The sequence below is a fragment of the Heterodontus francisci genome, chromosome 10 (genome assembly GCF_036365525.1).
Source record: "Heterodontus francisci isolate sHetFra1 chromosome 10, sHetFra1.hap1, whole genome shotgun sequence".
Classification (NCBI taxonomy): domain Eukaryota; kingdom Metazoa; phylum Chordata; class Chondrichthyes; order Heterodontiformes; family Heterodontidae; genus Heterodontus; species Heterodontus francisci.
The window spans coordinates 57,689,327-57,712,651 of record NC_090380.1 but is presented as its reverse complement, the minus strand read 5'-3'; the positions used below and the strand labels follow the sequence as shown (position 1 = coordinate 57,712,651).

At 43.2% G+C, this 23,325-nt stretch overlaps 1 protein-coding gene across 1 annotated transcript in view; it reads right to left on the bottom strand.

Annotated features, from left to right (window-relative positions):
* LOC137374452 (limbic system-associated membrane protein-like) overlaps positions 1–23,325 on the bottom strand; it is a 1,003,210-nt gene that overhangs the window by 390,660 nt on the left and 589,225 nt on the right. The window lies entirely within an intron of this gene.

Sequence of the window (23,325 nt, the reverse complement as noted above, 5' to 3'; positions counted from 1 at the left end):
TTCTTAGAGATGTAATAGCAGGGAACTTAGAAAAACTCAAGGTAATCAGGCAGAGTCAACATGGTTTTGTAAAAGGGAAATCAAGTTTAACCAATTTATTGAAGTTCTTTGAAGACGTAACATGTGCTGTGGATAAAGGGGAACCGGTGGATGTACTGTACTTAGATTTCCATAAGGCTTTTGATAAGGTGCCACATCAAAGGTTATTGCAGAAAATAAAAGCTCATGGTGTAGTGGCTGGATGGAAGATTGGCTAGCTAACAGGAAACAGAGATAGGCATAAAAAAATCATTTTCTGATTGGCAAGATGTAACGAGTGATGTGCCACAGGGATCAGTGCTGGGCCCTCAACTTTTTACAATTTATATAAATAACTTGGGATGAAGGGACCAAAGGTATGGATGCTAAATTTGCTGATGACACAAAGATAGGTAGGAATGTAAGTTGTAAAGAGGACATAAGGAGGCTACAAAGGGATACAGATAGTTTAAGTGAGTTGGCAAAGATCTGGAAAATGGAGTATACTGTGGGAAAATGTGAAATTATCCATTTTGGCAGGAAGAATAAAAAAATCTAAATGGTGAGATACTGCAGAGCTCTGAGATGCAGAGGGATCTGGGTGCCCTGGTGCATGAATTGCAAAAGATTAGCATGCAGGTACAGCAAGTAATTAGGAAAGCTAATAGAATGTTATTGTTCATTGTGAGGTGAATTGAATACAAAAGTAGGGAGGTTATGCTTCAGCTATACAGGGCACGGATGAGACCACATCTGGAGTACAGTGTACAGTACTGGTCTCCTTATTTAAGGAAGGCTGTAAATGCATTGGAAACAGTTCAGAGAAGGTGTACTAGACTAATACCTGGAATGGGCGGGTTGTCTTATGAGGAAAGGTTGGACAGGCTAGGCTTTTATCCGCTGGAGTTTAGAAGAGTAAGAGGTGATTTGATTGAAACATATAAGATCCTGAGGGGTCGTGACAGGGTGGATGTGGAAAGGCTGCTTCCTCTTGTGGGAGAATCTGGAAGTAGGGGTCACTGTTTAAAGTAAGTGGTAAGACAGAGATGAGGAGAAGTTTTTTCTCTCAGAGGATCGTGAGTCTTTGGAACTCTCTTCCTCAAAAGGTGCTGCAAGCAGAATCTTTGAATATTTTTAAGGCAGATATGGTTAGATTCTTGCAAAGCAAGAGGGTGAAAGGTTATCGGAGGTAGGTGGGAATGTGGAGTTGAGGTTACAATCAGATCAGTCATGATCTTGTGAATGGTGGAGCAGGCTCGAGGGGCCAAGAGGCCTGCTCCTGCTCCTAATTCATATGTTCGTATCTATGTAAGTTTAGTTCTCCATTCATTTTTATTGGTATGTTTGTGGTAGCATGACCTTGAAAGCTCTCAGAGATATCAGTGATGCTTCCGATTCACACTGATTAGATCAGGACACCAGACAGTGTTGCAAGATGCAAATAAACAAGTGCAACTCAATCCAAAGGCAGAATTTTGTATGCAATTTATGCAAGACTATTTAATTAATAATGCTACTGTTGCAAGGGAAATGGGAGAAAAAATTAGAGACTTCAGACTCTAATGCAATTAAGCAGGTATACAATTAACTGCTGTAGAATTAAGTGCCAGCTATTGCCCTGGAATATCAATTTCATTACAAGTGGGTGCTTATACTGAGCACGGTGCTCCAGTTACCAAAGGGCTATGTAATGGAAAGAGAAGGTGCTAAATTGATGCAGTGGATTAGGTGCAATAGAGAAAGAGAAAAGCTAACTGTAATTTTACATTTACATTGTGTTAATGGAGTAATACCTGAGTATTAAGGAACTTTCTGCTGGACTGTTTTGCACTTTGCATTTTCTAATGTCAAAATAATCAGCAAAAATTATTTTGAAAATGAGCGAGTAAGACTGTTAACATTGAAGCAAAAAGTTAAATCAAGCCTGTCCTTTTTATTGATTTTTGTCAGATCAGCCATAATCTAATTGAACAGGTTCCAGGGGTTGACTGGTCTGTTCCTGTTCTTATGTTGTACTTGCAGCGAGGAATTGAAACTCAACATTACTCAACTTTTTTGTGGAAAGGCTCTTTCCTCCTTGATGCTTTTTGCATATCTAAGGTGGCCACAATGATTATAATTACCTTAGTGACAATATACTGATCAGCTGCACAGTGCAAAAAAAATAGGTTTGTGGAACACCAGCAGTGGCTTCTCAGATGCATATAAGCTTTCCATTTTACTTCAAAATATGCATATATTATTAAAGATGTACTGCCAGTAATCTTTTGCTGCTTGGAGTATTGGCCAGCATGATTGTGGCACACTATTTGACAGTGGAGGGCTTCACAACTAATCCAATTCAATCCTCTCCCGATGTGTATGTACACACACACATACACACACCACAAGCTAATTACAGCATCAGTGATGTCAGATAAAATTGGCATGATTAATACTGGCTCCATTCCATCATTTGATGATCGGGTTAGAAGAAGTTGAATGGGAGAGGCTTGTGTGGAGCTTAAGCACATGCATAGACTAATTGGGATGAATGGCCTGCTTCTCTGCTGTAAATGCTATGCAATTCTGGAGTTAATCACTTTCACCAATTGGTTCCTAAGCATTTTCCTACAAGTAGCCAGTCCTTTCACAAACAGCAACGTGAACTGTTATCTCTACATCAGCCAAGATTAGTTATTGGTGAAATAATCACAGTATTCCTGTCATTCTTCCTTTAATTTACAGGGCAGGAGAATAACTTGCAGACTCAGCTTTCACCCTGAACACAAGAGGATTAATTTTACTGAGTTTATCAATTCAGTGATTCTGGATTCAATTAAAATTTTGTTTGGAACAAAAATTGGTTCCATAGAGAGACATTGTACACCTCAGAACTGCACAAACTGAACAAAGAAATCAAAGCTAGTAGGGAAAGTGCACTTATTTTTCATCCTTTTCCTTTCTATCTCACAATTCTCAGTTTATCACCAGCAGTGTACTTGCTTTGTACTTCCATGAAATAAGAAACAATTCATATTTGTGGACAGTCTTTAATGTAACAAAATATTCAAAGATGCTTCATATATAAACAAATTGATCACAATATTAGGATAATTGAAAGCATTGGAAATAGATTTTTCAGAGACTTTTAAATGCTTGAAAGAAAGTGACAAGGCAAGGAGGTTTAAGGGTGGAGTTCAAGAGAAAGGGATCCAGAAGGCTGGATGTTCTACAAATAACAAATGCCAGAGGAAAGGATGCACAGTAGGGCCAGAGTTGGAGGACTGAGAGGGGAGGGCTGGGATGTAAGGCAGGAGAAGGTTACAGAGATAGAATGGCGCAGGGGCAAGAAGGAATACGTAGGTGCTTACAAAGATTTTGAATTCAGTGCATTGGCAGACAAGGAGCCATTGGAGGTTTTAAATGCAGGATAGTGGTGATGGATGAGCACAGCTCAGTGCAAGACAGAATGTGAGTGCTGAAGTTTTGGACTCTTTGAGGTTTGAACAAGGAGGATTTCAGGTCGCCAAAACGGCATTTCAGGAACTCAAGATTTGAACTAAGGAAAGCACGGATATGGTTTTCAGTGGTGGTGCAGGTGAGGTATGGACATGAAATGGGATTTGAAGCTCAGCTCTAGTTTCAGCGTGATACCGAGATTGTATACCTATTTCAGTCTACAGTGCTCAGCCCCACCTGCTACTGCTAAGTGGTGAGCTTCAGGGCTGCACTTCATTGTTGGCTTCTCAGCTTTACTTTGCTGCCGTGCTGGGTCCTGGACAGGTTTGCTTTCCCCTGGGCCAAAATCAATTTCTCCAATGAATTCTGGGCTTTACTGGGACTTCATCAGCATTTTCTACTGTGACTGTGTTCTCTGCTGGGCGTCCTTCAATCTAGTACTAAGTCTGCTTCTCTGGGATCAGTTTCCTGCTCTTCCTCCTCCTCCACTGAGATTCTTTCATTGTATGCAGAACTAGCTCAGATCTGTTTCTGCTGTTTCCATCCTGCTGTGTATTCTGCTCCCTTGCTGATGAAGTGTCTCTGCCTTGTTCCTTCCTGTCTGCTCATTTCCTGTGGCCACAGACTCCAACCATCTTTCAGAACTCGTGACCTGGACAGGATTAGATTGACTGCTCAAGCTAGTACTGCTTCTCCTGATCTTGTGTGCTTCACACTTCCCTACATCTGTTCCTCAGACTAACTGCATTTGTTCTGTAGACTTTCATCTCCCTTCCCTGGCTCCCCGGTAACTGCCCTCTGGTTTCATTCTCTCACTGCTCTTTACTCCTGTACTGGCATATTGGACCTACTGGCATGCACTGCTCACACTTGAGGTCACCTTCCACCACTCTGGATCCTTGAATCATACTTTACTTACTCAAGGTTTAAATTCCACTCATATTCAGCCCTCTGATTCTACTGAACAATCTCCAATATCCAAAGATAATCTGCCCATTGAATAGCTCCTGAATTCATTTCCACTCAATAACTGTCTCTGAAACTAGACATTAGTTCATTGATGCCCAAAGCTGACACCACCCTGTCTATAAACTCAACATTATCCCACCATAGGATATCAGATCTTAACTAGGAGTTCTCTCACAGTCTCCTCCCTGCTTCTGTTTATGGCCAGGACACACCTGTTATAATCTCTACCATGCTCCACTTCTAGAATGCAAAGATTGTGGTAGAATTCACAGTTTGCAGGAATAGTGGGCGAGTGTGTGTGTGAGCTGTTATCTGAACAGATGACTTGTCAAATGTTCTGTTAGGTGCACTGACCCTGGTTTCAAAGCTTGATTTTTTTTGAGACAAACCCAAACTGAAAGGGAAACTAAAACTGAAACAGAACCTGAAACTAAAATTTTAAGTTTCTGGGGAAACAGAAACTGGTTGGAACCAGATAAAAAGAGAGTTATCCGAGCTCAGATCATGCAGATGTGCAGTGCAGGCAAGCTGACGAAAGGAAGGTGGGATCTAGGAGCTGTCAATGGGCAAATATGAGTTGCTGCAGATGTTTCTGTTACTTAAGGTTAATGATAAACCAGACCTGGCCATACAGTGCACAGGGTTGTCACTGAAGGGCTCAGATAAAGGTAATACTGGTGGATTCACGTCATCAAGACTGTCGTGGGCAGCGCTGAGGAGGTTCTGGAGAAGTTCACTGTTTTGGTGAAGACCATACCCATGGAGTTCAGGTTGAAGGGGAACTGCTGTTGGATGAGAATCGGTGGCTGCATCTTGGAAGACAGGAGCTGAAGATCAGCCTGAGGAAGTTCAGAGATTTGAAGAACTTTGCAGCTGTAACTGATGTCATGTATGCTGAGTGGATTGCCCAGTAAATCCGTGAGACCCATCTTTGTTGTATCTGATAGCTAATGTGTAATCTAAGATATATATATATTGACCATGATTTGTCCATTAATTCATGTCTAACTTATGTTGATTTTGGTTTGTTTGTTGAAGTACAAGTTATAAAAGTGAAATCTTGTCCATTTGACTTTTTTATTGGGGTCATTCGGTAAATTCCTTTCTTCTGGTTTGTTGATCTCAATGGGGATTTTAACAAAGTGTACTTTACGAATTGGCCTTCATGTCCACACTTAGCAATGACGTTCACTAATGGCAAAAACACTAATGTAGATGCCAATGCTCATCATAGAATTATGTTCACAGTATTACATATGGCCACACTTTCAATTCCTTGATCGTTCCTACTCTGCATGAGTAACCCGCTATTGATTGGCACCAAAATTAATGACTGGGCTGGATCAATGTTTTCTCTCTCAAAACTAAGGGCAATCTTAGACTCTGGGTTACCCAGCTTCAAACACAATTATTTATAACATCTCCGCATGCAGGACACAGTAACGCTGTATATTTCTGCTAACCATTTATAGTAACATACTACTGTGATAGATTTAGTGGTGTGAAACCATTGCTACAGGCATGGCTGAGAAAAAGCTGGAGGTACAGAAACCTAATAACATGGGGCTAAACTCTTTTTTTCAAAATGGGAGAAATCCTATTTTTCATTTAATTTACAGCTGCTGACAAAATTGTGGGAATGTGCATTTTTGAAATATGAAATTTTTGACAATGTAATCCTGTTAGCAATAATGGAAATCCAACAAGCAATTACCAGAGATATGTGATAAAGACCCTTTAATATTTCCCCAGCTGCTAACTGGCTACTCATGGATAAATGTTCGAAAGTTTGCTAATGCAGCTGTGAAGTGCATAACGTTTGTGCCCATGGCATTTGAGAAAAGCCTTGTTTAGCAAGCAGGTCTGTACATACAAATAAGTTCTGCAATGGAGCAAGGCAGTCAAGATTTTTGGTGGTGGAGAATGACCCTCAAGCACAGGTCAATTTGTTGCTGAAAGAAAAAACTTAAAATCTGATTTTGAGAGCTCAACTAACTGTTCACAATGACAAGAGCAAAGACACGTGTTAAGACTTACCGCTCAAATCAAAGCCCCCAATCAAAATATATGATTCTGATTGTGGTGGGAGAAACAGTCCCATCCCTCCACAGATCGCCTAACATATCATTTTAAACTTTCCAAATTAAAGAAAGACCCAGCCAAATTGTACCATCTATTAACTCCCGAATGAGGCTAACCAAACCTTTAGATCAACAAATGAACTGTTTAATTAGAAAAATGAAATTCTTAAAAACTACTAAGATATAAACAACATTTTAAATTGAAAAATTAGTGTTCTTGCATATTTACACTCTTGCCAAAGTGAAATCTTCCAATGTGGAACAGTCCAAGGTTGCTTGAAGTCCTCACAGCCATCCAATGGTGGTGGTGGGGGGGGGGGGGGGGGGGGGGAAGGTTTTTCAACAGTAGAACAGTCCGTAGTCTAATTCAGCAGTTGAATTGATGCTCTTCTTTTCCAGCGGTGAATTTCAGCAATTACAGTTCAGTAATTCAAGGAATTTGGTTATTTTCTTTTAAGAAATGAATCTGGCTTGACATTGGAGTTCTGAGAGTATAATACATAGGGTTTAAATAAACCAAGGGAGAGCTCTCATTTCCTTCAGTATTTGCTGGTCCAGCTGCCTGTCTGTGTCTGTTAACTGTGCCTCAAAAACCAGTTTTTCAGCTAGTTTCAAATGTCAATCGGCAACGTTTTATCTTTCGTCCTTGGTCCTGAGTGGCTGTATCCTACGGCAATGAGAATGCATTCTTTGTCTCAGTCCCTGGAGCTTGTTGCCTTAAAATAATACTGATCCTGTTACAGACTTAAAGGCACACCGCATACTTCCCGGAAAAAAAAAACTACAGGATCATAACAGATGCTTTAAAGTTGCAGAAGGGGGGCAAAGGAGGCTGCTTGTAATTGTGGTTGAAGACCATTCTCTGGTAAAAGCACCCCTAGAGGGAAACTGCTGACTGTGTGAATGCAGTCACCCCAGCTCCAACATACCCTTGATTTTTTTTTTGGAGTGTGCAGGTGATTTATTTAAGTGCATGGCCCTTCAAATTTTTTTGTGTGGCCACGCACGTGCAGTAACTTAAAGGAGCCAACTTGTGCATGGGTTCCTCCACATGGCCATGCAGCTCATAGGTAACATCGCCTGGGTCCCTCAATTCTTGAGAGAGAAACATGTCGAAATGAGGTAATGTAAAAAGATGAAAAGGCAAGTAAAGTGATGTTTCTTGTGAGAACAATCAACTAAGATACAAACCTAAGTTGAAAACTGCCACACTCATTGTGCACAACCTTTGCCCTTGAGGACATGATCTTTCATTCTGCTGAAGATGCATGGTACACTATCTTGAAAGCAAAGGTTGCAGCTGAGGAAAGCACACAGATGGTGTGGTGTTGAGGCCAATGTGTTCCTCTGCCGTTGGTAAGGGGGTTTCTCAGTAATCACAGTCACCATGAATGCAGAGGCTCCATACAGTGCTTCTTCTACTTCAAGTAATTGTGCTATTGAGGAAGGAAGGTTGCACAATGAAGGTATCAAGGTTGCTTCCTGAAACTTGCTACTATCTAATAAGCATGATGATATTTTTGTGGTCAGCTATTACATGATCAATTGAGTATAAATCCCCTCAGTTCATGAAACCTATGGTGTTCATCAGAAAAGTCTGGATGCCCACATGGGTACCATGCACGATGCTCTGCACTTGAGTGAACTCTGCCATGTAGTGAAATCTTTGCAACCTATCTAGAGGATGTTGCTTTCATGGGAAAGTGATGAAGATCTTGGCCCTGCAACCATTGGTTTGACATTTGCTTGATACGTGTGTGCATTGCGGACTGCCTGATGTGATAGATGACTTCTGAAATGGTACAAAAGGATCCAGCAGCATGAAATTTCATGTTGTGGTAACCTTCCTGAAGACAGGAAGAGCTGTCCTGATATAGATATCGCCTGAAGATCACTGTGCAGCAGGTGGTACCATTATGTAGCAGTCTGTCTTATGAAGCAGAGGCAGTAAACAGAAGATTCCTCTACATGTACAGATACAAATGTAGAGATCAATAAATGTTGGTTCTTTTCAGTAGAGACTGGGGTCGGGATTTTATCCGGGTGATGGGGGTCTCAACCTCTGGCAAAAGTGCTGCCGAGAACCCTGCATCGTCCCTTCTGTTGAGGCCCACCGAATCAAGTGCCAATTAATCATTTAACTGGACAATGGTGGGCCTTTCATGGGATCAAGGACCTCAGCGACAGAAGTCCCACCCTGTGACAGCTGCTGACTAATCAGATGCTGGCAGTTTTTTAAACTGAGCAGCGCCACAGTGGAGGTGGTGGCTGCTGCCAGTGGAGTACCCACCCGAGGCCGAGGAACGGCGCTGGAACCAGGCCAGAGGTAGGTCAGGATGGGAGGGGTCTCGTGGGGTGGGGGGTTGCGGGTGTATGGGGTGTAAGGGGGTTAGCAGCAACACCATCAAAGCCTTTGAAAGACCAGAGTTTTGGCACCAACTATTCAGAAGATCTGGCAGGAGAACTGGAAGAAGTTGTCTCTCTTCTCTTAGGCAGTCCCTCGGGATCGAGGATGAATTGCTTCCGCTCTGGTTCAATGGGTTCTGAGATGGCTGATAAGTCCAAAGCGTGATCTGCAGACTCTGCCACATTACGGGCAGGTGGTGCTTGAAGGCTCAGGTAGTTTGGAGGTTTGTGCGCTCCCTCTGATGCTTTGACTTTGCCTCCACAAGTTTCCGACGAAATCCCTCGAGATATATGATGACTTACCGAACGAGCTTTCTTCATCTAGGACAGGCACAACCAGGGACTCCCACAAGTCAATGGGGATGTTTGATCTCTTCAGGGATGCTTTGAGGACATCTCTAAAGCATTTCTGCTGTCCACTTGAGAGTCTCCTGCCGCGACTGAGTTCAGAGAAGAACAGATGCTTTGGGACTCTGGTGTCAGGTATTCAAATGACATGTCCCGCCCAGCGGACCTGGTGTTGGGTGATTAGCACCCTGATGCAAGTTGGTTTGGGAGAGGGCATTGCTGTTGGACCACCTTTCAAGAAGTTGTGATGATTTAAATAAAAGCAGAATGATAAAATATGAATATTGGTCACACAGGACATAGATAAAGGCACATAAAGGGAAGCAGCAGTTGATAAAGATGCAAGTAAAAGAGAAATGTTATCAAGGATGTCGTAGGTAAGGTAAAATGAAAACAGCAGGATAATAAGAATGACATTATGCAGGTCATGATACGACAGAGTGCAAAGTATTTATTTCTTGTGGAGCAAAGCCACCAAATTGCCCATTCTTTGCCCTCTGTGGGAAATGAAGTCTGAAGAGAATCACCTTTCATCTAACTTTAATTCACAATCTGGTTAGGCAGTCCTTAAAAACTAACTACTTTGATGCAAGCTTCAATTTAAAATATATTTTCAAATAACGCATATCGCGATCCTTTCCATGGAAAATTAGCCCAAGAATCCTGCCTTTCTCGGCAGATTTCAGACAGACTCAATTCATGGAACAATCAGGAACAGCCTGCTCTGAAAGCTCTATTTGAAAGCTCCTGTTAGAACCACTAGCAAGATTTGTACCACTGCAGATGTAATATCTGTTGCTGCACAGTTCTATGTGATATATATTTTGCTGGGGAGCAATGTTAATTTTCTCAGATGTTTTATTCTGCAGAGAAATTATTGCAATGTGAATAATGTTAGATAACATAATTCATGACAGATGCATGCAAATACGAATGAAAAACTTTTCTAAAAGTCCCTTCAAATATTCTGAGCTACAAAGAAGTCCACAAATCTGAACGCTAAGCCCTCGAAACACATGGAAAGAAGTTAACAAGTCGGGCACGCCTGCGCATTGTAAACGAGAGTGTGCTGCTGCTGAGGTGTGTAAAGTATAGATAATTGCAAGATGATCTAATAATGGTGTTTAAAATGATTAAAGGATTTTATAGGGTGGACAGAAACCATTTCCTCTGGTGCAGGAATCTAGAACCAGGGGGCATCAGCTTAAAAGATAGGCTGTTCAGGGTGAAGTTAGGATGCATTTCTTCACACAAGGAGTAGTGGAAATCTGGAACTCTGCATCCACCACCCCCCCCCCCCCCTCCCCCCCTCAAAAAAAGCTGTTGAGGTTAGGTTAATAGAGATTAATTGATTTTTGTTAAGCAAGGGTATTAAAGAATATGGAGCAAAAGTGGGTAAATGGAGGTAATTTACAGATTGTAATTGAATGTTGGAACAGGCTTGAGGGGCTGAATAGTCTAGTTTTGTTCCTATGTAATGGGGTTGAAATCAGCCTCCTGCTATAACACTGATGGAACCCCCTGCGGAATCTCAGTCCCTATTAAGTTAACCCTTTTGTTGGTGCACACAGCCTCCACTGACAGTGCCTGTCCCATGATCAAATAAACTTTCAGAGGCAACTATGCTTGTTGAGTAGATGTAAAAGATCCTATGGCGCTATTTCGAAGACAAAGAGGGGAGTTATCCCTGATGTCCTGGCCAATATTTATCTCTCAATCATCATCACAAAAACAGATTATTTGGTCATGATCACATTGCTGTTTGTGGGAGTTTGCTGTGTACACATTGGCTGCCGTCTTTCCTACATTGCAACAGCGATTACACTTCAAAAGTACTTTATTGGCTGTAAAGCGCTTTGAGACATCCGATGATTGTGAAAAGCACTGTGTAAATGTAGGTTTTTCTCTTTTTTCAATATACATCTAGCAATGCATAGTGTGGACTATCTGACTTGTTTATAGCTGCCAACTTCACAGTTACAGGCTGGGAGTTTAAAACATCGGCTGCAGAAACAACTCGGAAATGTCAGAGTGGCCATTTCTAGAACAGTTGAGGCTTACAGCAAGGACTATAAAACTGAAGGGAGCTATCAAAGAAGATACATTAAGGCAGATTTAGAATATGCCTTTGGTTCAATTCCAACACAATAGACAATCTGCATCATTTGACCCTTGTGACATTGTGAGAGAATGGCTGTGTTATTTCAGTCCTACAAATAATCCGAAATCTTATAGAAATACTGAACGAGATTTTCAGTGCTATAGTGAGTGCTGCACATGTCTTGAAACATGTTCAAGGATGAAATTAACAAGTGCATACTTTTTTTTTGACCAGTGACAACACAATCTCAGCACCGCCTTCCCAAGAGCAATTAGGGATGGGCATTAAGTGCTGTATTTGCCAGTGATACCCACATCCTATGAAAAAATAGGATTTGTTTCTTAAGAACATGGTGATGTGCTGAATGACAAAGCAAAATCTGTCACCAAGGAGAGCTGATCTGATAGTACACTGTAGAGGACTGATATAAAGTGGAGAGAAATAGAGACGTTGCTATTCATTGATGAACCACTTAGAATAAGTCAGACTAAAGACTTGGTTGCACTGCCAGTGAAGCAAATGCTACACTTTACTTTGTTTGTCAGTGTCAAATATTATTTAAAAGCATCCTCATTACTGCTGAATCCACCTGCAGAACATAAAGGGAAACATTGCATTATTCTGAATACTCTAAATAGGCATGAACTGATGTGAATGTAGCATGGGTACCTGTACATATGTAATTATCTATCTCTGTATTTATGTGTAGTATAAGAAGTTTACTCTTCCACTTCGATAAAGTTAAACAAGTGGAATGATAGCAAATGACCTAGGCACGCAGCGTGATTATAAATGACCAGTGGAGCAGCTGTGGCATTGCTTATGGCTAGTCTGAGCGTGGTTACAATATTTAACTGCTAACCTGTTCTATCTCTTTTGGACTATTGCTGAGGCACTCCACATGGGAAACTGATCACGTGGCAAATCCAGATAATTGCAGCAGCTTTTAAAATCTTTAGACTAACTACAGAGCAATTGTAAATTGCTGACTGCAGGTCAGAAAAACTCAGTATGAAATTACCAACATTCTTCCCTTTTTTAAAGTTTCAGTTTAACTGTAACAAAGCTTAAGATGTGACTTATGAGGCTAGATTTTTGTTATGGAGGCTGTACTGAGAAGATTTTTATGTTGTCTGGTGGAACATAAATGAGATGCGTGGAGTTCAGTTGATTGAAGATCTCAAACAGGTTTATTAACAGCTAACAAGTATATACAGTGCAGAGCTATCTATTTACAGGACTTACCTCTTGATGTTACAGTTACAGACTGAGACTGGCACATAGTCACAAGACCACGTCCTGGTACTTAGCTCATTAATATACTAAGATCTTAAAGGGACATCACTCTTAAAGGCAATCACACAACAGAGGCAGGAAACAGGAACCAGGTCTGGTTTTGGGTCAAAAACCTGCCTCCAGTGGGAAACTGACTCAGGTTCAGATTTTCAAATGGGTAAGCCCTTAATTGGCATGGAGACAGGTTTCCTGTCCACCTTGAGCCAGTGGGACTGTGATGGAGGTGGGTTACATGAAGGGCAGGATTTTATGGGTCCCCTGAGATGGGGAAGTAGGTGGGGGGTGGGGGGTGGTGAAGACAGAGAATCATGTTGGGAGGTGGGGGCTGGAGAGCCCGTCGCCAGCCATCTCCAAATGATTTTGTCGGGGGAGGGATAGGCCGATGATGACCTTCCTGCCCAGAGGACAATTGAGGTCCTTAAATGGCCTATTAACGGCCACTTCCACCACCCCCCCCCAACACCACTTGGTTTTAACCAGTGGCGGGGGAGGGGGGGTGCCTCTGTCACACGGGGAGGGTGCCTCTAAATACGAGGCGCCCTCCCTGCGGGCTTGTTGTGGGGGGGAGAGGGTCCGTCCTCTGTGGGCAATCTGTGACCTATGGAGGACAACCGCCGGCAAAAATTGCACCTCCCTGGACCCTACTCTCCTTTCACCATGACCACACTCCCGGTGCCCCTCACCCCACCCCCTCGCCGGGCCTTCTGGACCCGGTGACCCTGCCTCACTTACTTGAGGTCCAGGTTTCCAACGCTGGACCTGGGTCCAAGGCCTCTGCAGTACTGGCAGCGGCCATCGCTTCCAATTGCACTGTTGATACTGCTGAGCTGCCGGCTCTGTGAATGGCTAGCAGCTCTTGGAGGCAGGATCCCTGTCATTAAATGGACAGCGAGACCGGCGGCAGGCACTTAGGTTCCGGAACAACATCGGATCGCGCCACGGGTGGGGGGAACTCGAAAAGGCCGAGGCGGGACTCCCCGGCCTTTTTGGTCCAGCACCAGGAGCCCCACTGGTGCCACAAACTCTAGCCCTAAGTATGGGGCTCAGGTAGATACTGCACAGCAGCTAGCTCTGAGGCTGCTGGTTGGCCTGAGGGAGAGATCTGCATATTGTGCCAGAATTTTCCACTGCACCAAAGGGAAGTGACATGTCACAGGGGACCTGGAGGCCTGGCACTTGGGGCAGAACAGACTCTCGCTTCATTGATGCCAACCTGGATCTAACACTGGAGGCTGTGAGAGAGAGGAAGGAGGTCCTGTTCCCAGGGGGTGGCAGGAGGAGGCCACCCTGCTGTTCAGCAGGGACACCGCTCTGTTCAGTGTTATACTCCTCCACCTCCTACTCTCTTATCTCCTGCTTCTCCTTGGGTGACCTGTCTCCTTTCATGCACCACCTTGCTGGAATGGAAGGCCATGTTATGAAGATCGCAGCTGACCACTACAATGACCGAGACCATTGCAGGAAGGTACTGGAGGGCATCAACCAACCAGTCCAGGCATCAGAATCATTTCTTCAGAAGCCCAATGGCCTGCACAATGGTTGGCCTGCTGAGCAGGTGGCATCTGTTGCATTGGCTCTGTGCCTCTGTAAGAGGATCTCGTAATGGGCTCTTGTTGTGGTTGCAGACCAGTTGGACATTGACAGAGTGGAAGCCCTTCCTGTTGACGGATTTCACTGGCCAGTCACTAGGTCCCTTGATGGCCACATGGGCACAATCGATCAAGATGCCCTGTACCTGGGGAAATCCAACGATGGACGCAAAACCCAATGCCCTCTGTGCCTGCGCAAGACCATCTCAGTCAAAGTGGATGTAGTCTCCCGCCCTCCTAAATATGGTATCCATCACCTGCCGAATGGCTTGATGAGCTGCCAATTGCGATATGCCACCTAGGTCCACAGCTGGTCCCTGGAATGAGCTGGTTGCATAGAAATTCACAGCGATAGAAACCTTGATGGCTGCAGGTAGGGGACTACCATGGGGGCCGCGCGGCCTCAGGTTATTGTGGATCAGAGCACAAATGGCCAACACCATCTGCCTGGATAGGTGCAGCCTCCTACAACTTTAGCACTCTGTCTTTTGCTGGTATCTGACTATTGGCCGGCAGACTCAATGTCTTGGGTAGTGCCTTCTTCCCCTTGCAGCCCCCCCGCTGTGCTCATCTGGCCTCCTGCTATCCAGAAGGTTGTATCTGCTGAAGCTCATCCTGGCTGCTCTGTCCTATGTCATGGTAGCCTGTTCCCATCTGATCTCCTTCAGCTCGGCTTTGTGTGTTCACCAGGCCTTCCCCTGCCAACCCCAGGTTCCCCAGTGATACCAGAAGGCTCATATCCCTCACGTGATTCCTACCATTCACCACTGAGAAAAGCAAGTCTTACAGCTGCATCAATGGCTATTCTGCGGGTTTTTTGGAGCAGCTGAGCTTTATTTTGGGCCTCTACATCATGTTAATCAGCCCATTCCATACCCTCAAGGTTCCTCTGCATTGCTTACATCTTTTACACCCTGCTGAGATCAGACTTGGCATTGTCCCCACACCCTTCCCTTGAAAATCACAAATTGCTGCTGACAAGCCTCTTAATCAGCTCCACAATGAGCTCAACAGGCGGTTAATTGGAGATGTGCAGGCTTGCCATTCCCTCCCTCCTAGCGTCCCTTTAAATATAGCTTTACGTTCCAGAGGTGGCGGGACCTGATGCCAACTTCCGAGAATGTGATCTTCAAATCGTGCGTGCACCCGCTCCCAGCTCCAGTGGGTTTAAAAATACGGCCCATGATCTTTTACAGACATCTGCTAAATGTGAGTTTTTTTTAAACAGACAGATATACCACACTAGCAAATGTCTCAGGACTCTGCTCATGTGTGTTGCGACATGTTATATTATAAACATTTCTACAATGATAGAGTTTGGTGTGCTCCTAATACCCAGCTCTTACCATAAGTCTATATGAAACATCAATATGCTTTTCCTTTTTACAGATACTAACAGGTCTATTTAATGTTTCCAGCATTTGATGTTATTGCTTGAAATTTCCAGGATTTGTAAATTTTTCCTTTTTATTTGAACAGCATTTTGAAACCCTATTATTGGCAAACACACTTTCATCTTTTAACTCAGGAAATCTCAGTGGAAAGCTAGGAAAATAGATGAGTAGTGTCACTGCAACAAGGCTTAGTAAATGCACTGCCTAATGTGAAATTGAGCCATGCAGACAAAGAATTTACCTGCTTTGCTTCCCAATCTGTGCAAGGTTATTTGATTTCAGCTTGAGTGGCATTAGGAGTAATAATATTGGCCAAAATGTCTCTGGGTTAGGGAAGGGTTGGGGAGAAATTAAACAATGATTCCTAATTAAGGATGATGTCAGGAAGCATTTCTTCACACAAAGGGTAGTGGGGGAAAAGAGTGTTGAAAAAGTAAAAATAATTAAACAAGTGTCCATTAATTTCCCAAATGTCATTGATTAAAGAACTGAACACAGATTTTTTTTAAACAAGTTGCATTTGAGGAAGTGCATTGGGAACTGCCATTTCTTCTGGTTGCTTGGAACTAAAATAATGGCTGTGTCATGTTGGCACATCAGAAGCCAAGTTAAAAATGAATAGATATTTTAATGATCTTATGCAACAGTATGATACAAAGCAATATAAAATACTGGTTTGTACCTCAGCATCAATGTCATAACTACAGGCAGGAATACAATCAGGTTCAGTAAACCAGGTTTGAAGCAGAAATATAGCCAAAGACAAACCGTATAAAACAATTTAACATGAAGGCTGTTTTTATTAGCACAACTCAATTGCAGCTGTTATATTCAAACACAATGTATTTAGCATTATGTGTATTCGCACATTGCTTCTTTCAGTAAATATTTAATGGTCTGTTATATTGATAATTTTTCAGTCTAAAGATTAGCTTACTTCATTCAGTGAAGGTATAGTGATTGTGTTTTCTTTGTGAATCTACAATGCCTAGCTTTATCTGAGGCACCAAATTGTGATGTCAATTACACTCAAGAATATACTCAGACGACTTACAGAAGCTTCAGTTTAACTCATTCAGAAAGTTTGGAAATAGATATGTAACACCTCATTTAAAAGAATCTCAGTTGTTACTTCCTCTGCTGAACACCACAAGCCTAGCCTTGAAACTGAGAAAAAAGACATTTAAATAGATGATGAAGCATTTATTTTAATAAATCGATGAGGTGACATTTTGTAATGTCTATCCCTTTCTTTCCTTTTAAACTTCTCAAACCCGTTCTCGTTTTCTTTCGGTGCCGCGCTATAATTGGTTTCAGGAAATGTACAAGACCTGGAGTTACCAGTCTTTTTTCTTTCTTCTCTCTGCATATTCCATTTTGTACCACCTAGAAAGTCATGACTGAGATTGAAGCTCACCATGTTGTTACGGCCAGGTGAACAGAGCGTCTTAGGCTCTCCTCTTGCCCTGCCTCTTATTTGATCGGAACAGGGAAAATTCCTTTTTTAAAATAGTAGTTGTGCTTACCACCTCTGAGTGTTTTACCTTTTTCCTTTAATGTGATCGTGAAAGAACCCGACAGGTTTTCTTGAGTTTAAACAAGAAAAAGGTAAGTTTATTATACTTAACATTCTAATCCCGATTTTAAAAACACTACAATATATGCCACACGTTCACATGAGAATCACATACACAAACAGATTACAGAGGGAAAAATAGATTTTGTGGTTGGATTGAAGTCCAGAATAAATAGAATTTAAATACACAGTCTGTGAAGTGGATGATCTGGTAGTCCTCGGCTGAAGCTGTACTCTCGAAGTCCTCGTTGGTCAAAGTGCACTTTGTGGTTGGCCTGCTTTGCTCAGGGTTTACTTGAATGGTTAAAGCCCCGTGTTGCAAAAAACAGCAATTGAGAGGTGAAAGATTGTACATACAGGAGGACTTGCATTAAACAATAATGGAAATTTGCAGATCCAAGCTTCAGCAACAGCCCATGTTTATGGAGATGCACATCCCCAGGGTATTACAAATTGATACTAGAGAAACTTTAACCTCATTTGACAACTCATGACCATCCCAGACAAGACTCCAAAAAAACTATTAAATCGGCATTGCTGTTCTGGATGAAGCCAACTGCAACCATTCTATGGTTAATGAGTGAATTTGGCTAGTGAGTGAGAATGAATGTGTATTTTCTTCTTTTTCTTTTCCACCCCCTGTTGTGAAATGTTCCGACAGTCAGATTTCATTCAGCGTGGGATGGGGGTGTCAAGAAAACCCCAAATGCCAAATGAGAAATATTAATTCATTGGTTGGAAATTTACATTAGACTGCTAATGAGAAAAAACTACAGTAACTTTAAAAAAAAACAGGCAGCCAAGTGGCCATCACAATTTGCATCTGAAATACCAGAAGACTGAACTGCACACAGAGATCTGAGAAGCTCTGGACCCAGATCAATGGCTTGCTCTAAGTAATTGGATTACCAAGGGTTGCTTCATTAGCATGGCAGTCAAGGCCATCGTGACACATTGATTTTGAAAGAGCAAACCCCTCCGAGTATAAATACTGGCATCTTGGAAACTGTGGAGCCAATTCTGAAACTTGTATCGCATTAAAAACAAAGGGGATTGAGAGAACCATGTGACCATCTGTCCATCTCTGCAAAAACAGGAGTTTTTTTTACACTCAGAGAAGACAAGGAGTAACTGAGACTGCAGCAGCAGAGAAAGCTGCATGCTTCCCTTTCTCTCTCCCCAGAAAACATCAAGTTTGAAAACTATCTGCGACTGTGGACCCTCCAAGCCTACAAACTGCTACAACCAGTGACCCTGGTAGGGTGCCTCTTTGGCCTGCATCTATATGGGAGAGTGTGGGGTCTAATTTTTCCAATATTTCAGGGTTGGCTAACCGGACAGTAGAAGGTTCCATTTGGAAATCCTCCTGGCTCTCCTTTAACCTGTCCTCACTGTCCTTTTCGTCCCCTTCCTCCCGAACTGTCTGATAGACCTGTGCTTGTCTGTCCCATTTTGTTTTCGGCAAAAGTCCCAATCAATCTGCCAGCACTCTGCTGAAGGGTTCCCCAAAAGCTGGTATGGGAATTAGGGGTGCAGGTTTTATTACAGAGGGCTTCCCCACAACCTGGCACATGTGGCAAGTTTTACATAACTCCACCACATCTTTGTGGAGTTTTGGCCAGTCAAAATGTTGTCTTATGCGGGCTTTGGTTTTTCGTACACCGACATATCCAGCCATTGGAAGTTCATGGACCATTCTTAGTATTTCTTAATGGTACCTTGGCGGCACCACTGTTCACTCTTCATCTGCAGGTTTGTGAGAAGGTCTCCATTTCCTCATCATCATCTCATTCTTTAAATAGTAGCACTCAGTGACTCCCTCTGCTTCAGTTTCGGTTTGGGCAGTCTGTGCTAACCTTTTTAAATACTGGGTCGGCTTGCTGAACCTCGACCAAAGAAGACCTGTTTAACACATCCTTGGACCCTCTGACTTCCCAAAGAAGGTTTCAGGTAACCAGACAGTAGGTTCATCTGTGTGCAGTGCCAGTTCAGCCTCTTCTGATGGAGCTCGTTTGACCATGGACCGAGTCACCACACAATCCGGAAAAATGCTGGGGAATGTCTCCTGCAACTGCTCTGTCTCCCTGACCTCTTTCAGTCTCTCTAAAACTACTGGGGCAACTACCACCTTTTCCCCTGCTAGATCATTACCCAGAAGCAAGTCAACCCCATCCAGCAGTAGAATTGGGACAATCCCCATGGTTGCCGGTCCTGAAACTTGGTCACACTCCAGGTTCACCTGATATAAAGGTATGGGCATACATCACCCTCTGACACCATTCAGTAACAACCTAGCATTCACTGCACTCTCTGGGGAAGGGATCTGGTGGCCACTGTATCCCTGAGTAAGACTATGGGCTTGCTTGCCTCATTCAAAGGGTATGGAGTCACTTTTCCTTGGGATACAAAATCCTGATAGCCTTCAGCGACTTTGTTAAATTTTCCCACACCCACAGCAATATGTTTACGGGGTTTTACTGATGCAGTTAAAGCCACAGCCTGTTCTGCTGTGCTTTCCATCAGGGCCCCTTCTCCTGCACTGGTTTGGTGTGCCCTGATTAATCCTACAGGTTTTCCTTGTAATTTCCAACAGTCAGCTCAGAGGTGACTTGCCTTATTACAGTGGAAACACGGGTCATCGTGTCGCACTCCTGCTCTTAGCACTGTCTTTTTTGGCCCCCCTGTATGTCCAGCTTTCTGTTCTTGCCCAGGGTTGATTGGGCTCCTATCACCCTCCCACCTTTTATCCTTTTCGGGTTTGTGGGGGTGGCTGGGATAGGGTTTCCCTTGGTGTAAGGACTTGTGTACAAGGGTAAATTCATCAGCCAGGATTACGGCTTGCCTGGCTCTTTGAACCTTTCCTTCCTCTACATGGGTTTTAATAGAAAGGGGGAGTGAGTTTTTAAATTCCTTGAGAAGGATCACCTCTCTGAGGTTTGCATGTGTGAGCTGGACCTTAAGTGCCCTTATCCACTGGTCAAAAGCAAGTTGCTTGACTCTTTCAAATTTGAGCTAAGTTTAGTCAGGCTGCTTCCTGAGGGTTCGGAATTTCTGGCGGTACGCTTCTGGTACTAGTTCATAGGTCCGCAGGATAGCATTTTTAGTAATTACGTTATCTGATGAACTTTCATCTGGCAACACTGGATAAAGCTCAAGAGCCTTTCCTGTTAGCTTGCTTTGACACAACACTGTCCAGCTCTCGGCTGACCATTTCAGCTGTTATGCAAGCTTTTCAAAAGTGACAAAAAATGCTTCCACATCCCCTTTACTGAACTTTGGAATCAACTAGGAGAACTTTAAGAGCTCAGCACACAGTCCTGAGCCAGGGGTAATTCCCTCGCTAGCCATGCTTTCACTCGGGGTATTGGGGCATACCCTAGTTAGTTCTAGTTGCCTTAATTCCCTTTGGAAAGCACTTCCATTTTCCCTTTCTTCCCTTTTTCCCTTTCTTGATACTTTCTCTGCTCTTTCTCTCTCTGGAATTCTACCTCCAGTCTTCTCTGTTCTAATTGTATTTTAGCTAACATTACCCCATCTGTTTCTGAATCTTCAGGTTCAAGTGAAAAACGGTTGGCCACAAGTCTTAGGATTTCAGATTTCTTAGCTTTTGCACGGAAAGTAATCCCTAACTGCCCAGCTATATTCCTCAACTCTTCAACAGATAGGGCCTTTAACCTATCCCAAGTTACTTCACCTTGACTTGGGAAGGTATCGGCCTCGAGTGTGGACATGTTAGCATTCTAGCAGCGAGCACAAGAAAACCTGTATTGAAGGTTTTTAAAAAAAATTTTTGATAGAGATCAATTTGGTTTCCCACTCCCAATTTCTCATTTGTTGTTGGGTTATGATCCCCAACCCCAGCCCCCAAATTTCTGTTATGGTCAGGTGAGGAGGGGGTCTGAGGCTCGCCTCTCACCTTTCCTCTTATTTGACTGCAACTGGGTTTGTTCCTTTTTTAAACGGTTGTTACAACAAGGTGAGGAAGGAGTATAGGGCTCCCTCTCAGCCATTTCCTGGTTTAGCCATAACAGAGTTTAACTTTTAAAACACCATGTTTTAGCTTCCCCTCAGTGAGTCCTTGTTCACTGCTCTCTAATTGTTCTTTTGGGCCTCCTTATCTCGAGAGACAATGGATACGCGCCTGGAGGTGGTCAGTGGTTTGTGAAGCAGCGCCTGGAGTGGCTATAAAGGCCAATTCTGGAGTGACAGGCTCTTCCACAGGTGCTGCAGAGAAATTTGTTTGTTGGGGCTGTTGCACAGTTGGCTCTCCCCTTGCGCCTCTGTCTTTTTTCCTGCCAACTACTAAGTCTCTTCGACTCGCCACAATTTAGCCCTGTCTTTATGGCTGCCCGCCAGCTCTGGCGAATGCTGGCAACTGACTCCCACGACTTGTGATCAATGTCACACGATTTCATGTCGCGTTTGCAGACGTCTTTATAACGGAGACATGGACGGCCGGTGGGTCTGATACCAGTGGCGAGCTCGCTGTACAATGTGTCTTTGGGGATCCTGCCATCTTCCATGCGGCTCACATGGCCAAGCCATCTCAAGCGCCGCTGACTCAGTAGTGTGCATAAGCTGGGGGTTTCTAATTGTAATTGCAAAGAAATCAACCAGACAGGTTTTCTCAGATTTAAACAAGAAAGGTATAAGTTTATTAACCTTAAAACTCTAACTCAGTTAAAACTACTAAAAGTATGCGATACAACCAAGCTAGCATGCATACACGATAAACACACATGCAAATAGAGACAGAGGGGGAGAAAGAATAAAAGGGGAAAGGTTTGAAGTAAAAGATGGAGTTCAGTTACAGGTTTTGCATTGGATGTAAAGTCTTTGATTGAAGTTAAATCTTGCAGTTCTCATTGCGGTCCAGTGCACACTTTCAAACTTGTTTCGCTAGTCTTCTGTCTTGAGGCTTAAGTTACTTCCATGGGTCGCTAGAGCTTTGTGTGAGAGAGATAGAGACAGAGAAAGGGAGTGCCCTATTCTTGAAGTTCATTTGCAGTCTCTTCCAAAAACTGTTCTGTGAGCAAAATTCAAAAAGCCCCAGGTTGGCTAGCAGATTAGTCATGTACTAGCTCCCTGTATGAAACAGCCTCTCCTGCGAGGTTTGTGGATTCCGCCAAGCTTATCAGACACTCTCAGTGGGAGGGGGGTGGGGAGTGGAATGTTAGCTCTTACACAGTTAATGACACTCAATGTCTTTTGATCATTACTATTGTTACGGCCAGGTGAGAAAGGGGTCTAGGGTTTCCTCTCAGCCTTCACCTGGTCTTACCGTAACAGGGTTTAATTTTAAACACACCATTTTTCTAGCTCCCCTTTAGTGAATCCTTGTTCACTAACTTCCAATTATAAGGCAAAGAAACTAGCCAAACAGATTTTCTTAGGTTTAAAGAAAAAAGGTTGAACTTTATTAAACTTAAACTCTAATTTGGTTAACGCCTACGGATACGCGACGCACCTACGCTAGCACGCCTATGCCATACAAACACGCATTACTATTGGGTTTTGCAACAAGCTTCTCTGTTCTGTGTGTTTATGTTTTCTGTGACTGTATCACTGCTATTTGGACATCTATAACCATCTCTCACAAAAGTCTTGCATCCTTTCCTATTTCTCAATTCTCTTTCCTTATTTAAAAACAGTCCTTAAAAGGCCATAAGCAATCCAAAGTGGCACAGTGGTTAGCACCGCAGCTTCACAGCTCCAGCGACCCAGGTTCAGTTTTGGGTACTGCCTGTGTGGAGTTTGCAAGTTCTCCCTGTGTCTGTGTGGGTTTCTGCTGGGTGCTCTGGTTTCCTCCAACAGCCAAAGACTTGCAGGTTGATAGGTGAATTGGCCATTGTAAATTGCCCCTAGTGTAGGTAGGTGGTAGGAGAATGGTGGGGATGTGTTAGAGAATATGGGGTTAATATAGGCTTAGTATAAATGGGTGGTTGTTGGTCGGCACAGACCTGGTGGGCCGAAGGGCCTGTTTCAGTGCTGTATCTCTAAAGAAATAAAAACCTACAAGTGTGTAACATGTAGGGCCCAGACTGCTTTTTCATACAACGCACGTTTAAATAAAATTCAAGACTGACCAGAATTATACCAAAGGTTA